This window comes from Aotus nancymaae, unplaced genomic scaffold (assembly GCF_030222135.1).
Source record: "Aotus nancymaae isolate 86718 unplaced genomic scaffold, 86718_ANA_hifiasm-v0.15.2.pri h1tg000043l, whole genome shotgun sequence".
NCBI classification, from domain to species: domain Eukaryota; kingdom Metazoa; phylum Chordata; class Mammalia; order Primates; family Aotidae; genus Aotus; species Aotus nancymaae.
This window is the reverse complement of record NW_026988457.1, coordinates 10,875,825-10,881,535: the sequence shown is the minus strand read 5'-3', so window position 1 is coordinate 10,881,535 and position 5,711 is coordinate 10,875,825.

Sequence of the window (5,711 nt, the reverse complement as noted above, 5' to 3'; positions counted from 1 at the left end):
TATACATCTCTCCAAGATTTTATTGCCAGAGATATAAAGAAATTCAAGTCTAGTCCAAGAATTTAAAAATCTGTGACAAAAATCTCTGTATCTTTCATCGGTTTTTATTCTGATGAAATCTAAGAGTCTTCCCAGAAGATAGATTGGTCCACAAGTGCATGATATCATGAATAGCAGTAGCGTTGATAGGAAATAGAGTAGATCTGTAAACTTCTTTAAAAGACATCTCATCTCTGGGCAAGAGAGCTACGTTCAGAAGAGCGATTTAAGGGAAGATTTCTGGGCCAGAACTCTTGATCATTTTTAAAAATTATTAAAAAGCAGTAACAACCATATTTTGATCAGCTGCTATAGATAAGGCTGCATGTTCTGCTTAATAAAGAAAACACATCGCTTTTTACTTTCAAGACATTTAAACAGTATACAGAAGGATGACTCATAAGTAAAAATAGTTAAAAGCGAAGTGAAGATCAGTGGACATGTCACTAGCCTGGGTGAGGTTAAAGTTTGAGTAAGTTTACAAGCAAAGGGATTTCTGAAGTAAGGAAGGAGAGTTCTCTGAATAAAGAGGGGACAGAGAGATAATGTTTATGCCAGTTCGGTTGGAACAAAGAACTCTGAAGGTGAGTAGGGCCAAGACTGCAAATGTAGGTTTGGGACCAATTGTAGAAGATGTGAATAAAAAGTGAAGGAAAATTCTTGTTAACTTTAGACTGGAGTTTTCAAAGGTGAGTATTTCAGAAAGATTAATAAATTGTGACCTTCAGAACGAACTGTAAGCAAACAAATAGCTGTACAGAAAACAGAAAGCTAATGAAATAACTTTAGATCTAAAGAATCTAAATTTTTAAGAAGGAAACCATGGGTGATTGCTAATATTTGACTATTTTGACCCCTGTAGATAGACACTTTGTATAGTTCTATCTAATAAGTTGAAGAATCAGTAAAATTTAATATTTGAAGAAAATATATGAAGGTAACTTGGAAAAAGATTTTACCACAAACAGAATCAAGAAAAATGAGGGCCAGGCATGATAACTCATGCCTCTAATTTTAGCACTTTGGGAGGCCAAGGTGGGGAGAGGATCTCTGGAGTGCAGGAGTTTGAGACGAGCCTGGGCAACATAGGAAGACCCCTGTCTCTCCAAAAAAATATAAAATAAATAATGACAGCTGGGCATGGTGGCACGTGCCTGTAATCCCAGCTACTGGGGAGGCTGAGGTGGAAGGCTTGCTTGAGCCTGGGAGGCAGAGGTTACAGTGAGCTGAGATTGCACCACGGCCCTCCAACCTGGGCAACAGAGTGAGATCTTGTCTCACAAAATAAAATTACAAAAAAAAAAAGAAATAAGAAAAGGAAAGAAAAGTTGGGGAAGCCAAGTGGTAGATGAGACCAGGTTTGTTTTTTTTTTTTGAGACAGAGTCTCGCTCTGTTGCCCAGGCTAGAGTTTTTGGCACAATCTGACTCACTGAAATCTCCACCTCTCAGGTTCGAGCAGTTCTCCTGCCTCAGCCTCCCAAGTGGCTGAGATTACAGGCCCAGGCCACCACATCTGGCTAATTTTGTATTTTTAGTAGAGACGGCATTTCACTATGCTGACCATGCTGGTCTCAAACTCCTGACCTCATGATCCACCCACCTTGGCCTCCCAAAGTGCTGGGATTACAGGTGTGATGAAGAGTTCAGTGTTAAATATATTAATAAGTGACAAGTAGAAATGTGTCCATTGGTGGCTAAAGATGCAGGAATGGAGTTCAGGCAAAGTCAAGAATGAAAATGTGGGCTTGGAAATTTACCCTACAGGGAGGAGCCTGTGAGGCCAAGAGAAGCAACTGGATCTCTGAGGAAGGGAGAATAGGATGAGAAAATAATAAGATCAAAGAAACTCATTTTAAAAGTGAGGAGGCAGATGGCGTAGTCTTTGGAAATAGAAGAGGAAATGAAGTAATTCGGTGGGATCACACATAGTGTGGAGTGAGCACCAGCCATCGGACTGAATGATCAGGAGATGATTCATAATCTGGGGAAGCCAGTTCAGCAGCACAGAGAGGGTGAAGCCAGACTTTTTAGGAAAAAGGAGGCCATGGATAAAGGTTTTCAGGGCTTTCTCCATAGAAGAAGAGCCCGTACTGTGCTTTAAGTCTGGCCAGTTAATAGAAGTAAAGTGCAGTGCACTTCGTGACTTCCATTCCCAAAGAAGGATGAGGGGTTATTGCTTTAGTTTTGTGCATGTTTAGACTTCTCCATGACATCCAAAGTCTTCTTCCTTAGAGCACTCCAGAATATAAACATATAAAACTGTCTTAAAGAGGTTTCAACTTACAATTAAGAATGAGAGCCATGTTTATCATTTTGGTGTTAATTGTGTTCCTGTGAATTCCCACCCCAACCTGAGCTGCCAGGCTTAAAGCATTCACACCCAGACACAGGGCCTGTGGGGCGGTTTGCATGGGGTGAGACTGCCAGCGCCCTTGATCAAAGGTGGAGATAAGCCTACCAGAGGCTGGCACCGGCAGCTGTGGCCTGCAGGGAGCTCCTTCTTGCTCCAGGTTTTTCTTTAACTAGAGCAGCAGAACTTAAGTCAAATGCCATTCATCGCAATAACTGTTAGAGTAAAAATATTATACCTTTTATAAATTTGGAAAGGAGAAAAGGAAACTTTATTTTTTATACAGAATTACAATCTGTAAGGTGGCCATTCTGCAAGCTGGCAAGCTTGTCTCCAGACAAAACTAGAGATAGGCATTTTGAAGGAGGAGGAGTTGGGGTAGGAGTTTTCTGTTGAAGGGGTTGGCTAAACATATGTTTAACTGGTCATTGAAGGAGTTATGAATATATATGAATGTGATCTTGACACATGTGTATTGAATAAATATGTATGTAACATATGACCTATGTTTACTTTGGGACGGAGACTTATTATCTAAATGTATTATAATTAGGTACTATATATTAAAAGGTCTTTTCAGGACATGAAGGCACACAAGTGTGTAATGTCTGTAAACCAGCCAGAACTAGTCTACAGTTGCTGCATTTGTTATGAGGAGAAAGTTACTGAAATGAGTCTCTTGTCTAATTAAAACTGTAGTTATGGCTAATGAAACAGGAGTTTAGTTAGTATCTTGCAGAGCTATAAATTGCTTAATATAGTTTATTTGTAGGCTAATGTTTAGTTATTAGAGAAAAACAAAATTCTTGGCAGTTAGAACACAGTTTATTTGTTAAGTGTGGGGATATATAACTTAAGTCTTGCCTCGCCTGGCCTTAAGTTTTGTCTATAATTTAGTATTTTATTATCACAAAGATTCTGCTTTGTTAGTTTATGATTTTCCTTTTAACATTAATGTTGGTTGTGTCTAAATTATAAAAGGAAAGGCGTACATCAAGGAATGTGTGATCTCTTGTCTCATTATGGTAGGGAACCACATTTTAAGGTTTTGGGGGGTCTTTTTGGTCAAGGGGTATCTCTTTAATTGATTGGGGTCTCAGGATTTTATTTTAAGTTTACACTACCATGACTCAATAAATGATCTTATTAATTCCAATTTATACAATTTTTTTCTAAGCCATTCTCATATTTTTGTTTCCATGGGTGTTACTTCCATTTTTATCTTTTATGTATATTTTTTATTCGTTGAGTTCCTGAAAACTACTTTGAGAAGATTCATTATAGGAGAAACTACATCAGCACCATGTGAAAATTACAAATAAAACTCATTACAATATGAAGAATGTGATAATGAGAAGAAATTTTTTATAAGTAAAACATTAATCAGATCACATTCACATTGCCATATTCAACTGTACATTGAATTCTGATTTAAGTAATTTAAATATTTCAGAGATTATAATGCTAAGGAACATTTTCTTAAATTATTTTTTCTTAACTTTGAGATGATCACATTTGTAGCTTTAATATTGAACTAGACTTTTAATTTAGAATCATATTAAACTTTAATATTGCATTAGTAGAAAAGTTTAGTAGCCAGCAAATAGAAATAAGAGTCTATATTCTTTTTTATTTTATGCATAATACCCATTGTTAAACCCATGAACTAGACTTCTATACACCCTGCCTGCTGTGATCCACATTGTCATCGAAGGGTCTTAGAAAAATCATGAACCAGAGCCGGGAGGAGTGGAAGAGAAATAGAAGAGCACTCTACTACGTGCTTATATTAATTGCATTTTTTAAAAGACAGTTTGTGTTCGAAGTTCTTTGTAGTTATTTCTGATTTTCCGGAAAGTTGCTGCTAACTCCTCAATATTGCCAGCATTTCTTATTCCCAGTAGGTTACTCATTTGTTAACTTCATTGATGAATGAAGAAAGTGCTGCATAAAGGACATAGATTTAACATTTTCTTCACATAAAAATGAAGGAGTTAAGCACATGACATTTATCATGAATAAAAACATTAGAGTCTACTGTTGTGAAGAGAAATATGGAAGCAGAGTTGAGATGTGAAAAAATTGCCTCTGGTCCTCAAAGAATTAATGTAAAGGCCTACCCAGGACACATCAGTGTACCCCAAAGTCAGAGAAGTATATATCTAGAAAAATGCTCTTTGAAATGAACAGAAGATGAACATAGTTTCCATTCCTTTCAATAGGGGAATATGTGGGTCTCTAATCATAATGGTGCCATTCAGCCAACAGAATCTACTGAGTGCCAGCTGCTGTTCTGGGCACTGGGGAGAGGGAAGTGGGAAGTCTCTGTTCTCATGGGATGCAACATATATACCTCTATTCCTCCTTCTGTGTGCCAAGCTCTGTGCAGACTGTGATATGGAGAGACATGATCTTAGCCTTAACATCAAAGCCTCAGAAGACAGATTCTTAAATCCTCAAATACCAACATAATAATACAATGTACTAAGTAGAAAATCCCTTGGTCAGATAATAAGTTATTGGAGGGTGAGATTTATTATAGAAAGACTACTGACTTAAATAAAGCTGGTGAAAATGCTTTAGCTAAAAGCCTGGATTCTCAGAAAACACACATGGCACTAAGAAATTAAACTTAACTCTTTTTTTTTTTTTTTTGAGACGGAGTTTCGCTCTTATTACCCAGGCTGGAGTGCAATGGCGCGATCTCGGCTCACCGCAACCTCTGCCTCCTGAGTTCAAGCAATTCTCCTGCCTCAGCTTTTCCTTTTTTTTTTTTTTTTAAACTTAACTCTTTTTATCGTCTCAGTTTTGAGGTTGGCAAAGCCAAGAACAATGGATGGCGTTACCCTTGTATCATAAAAATCTTGTTAGAGCACCTATGCAGGACTTGTTTATACTTCCCGTTGGATAGTGTTAGTTCAGCCATTCTCAATCAATCCATTTTTTAATGTATTTGTTCTGCATTTAAAGAAGCCCTCTAGAATAATGAATAGAGAACTAAGTTTTACAGCCCATGCTTGATTATAGAAATATTTTTCTGCTCACGGTATGAATGTCAAGTAAATAGTGTCTTTTAACAGTATTGCTGTAACAAAGATTAGTTTTGCTTCATCGTTTTGTACATAACCAAGGTGCTACTTACTGCCAGAAAAGAGGTTAATAAACCATCCAGTCTAGTCTTTATTACTGGGTCATGCTGTTTTGTCCAAGTGGTCATTCACCAATTTCTTTAGTGGGACATAAATGTCTCCCAGAGTCTTTTGCAGTGTGTGTCAAAGAGAGGGCCTAGCATCATAAAACCATTTCTCTGACCTTTCCTTC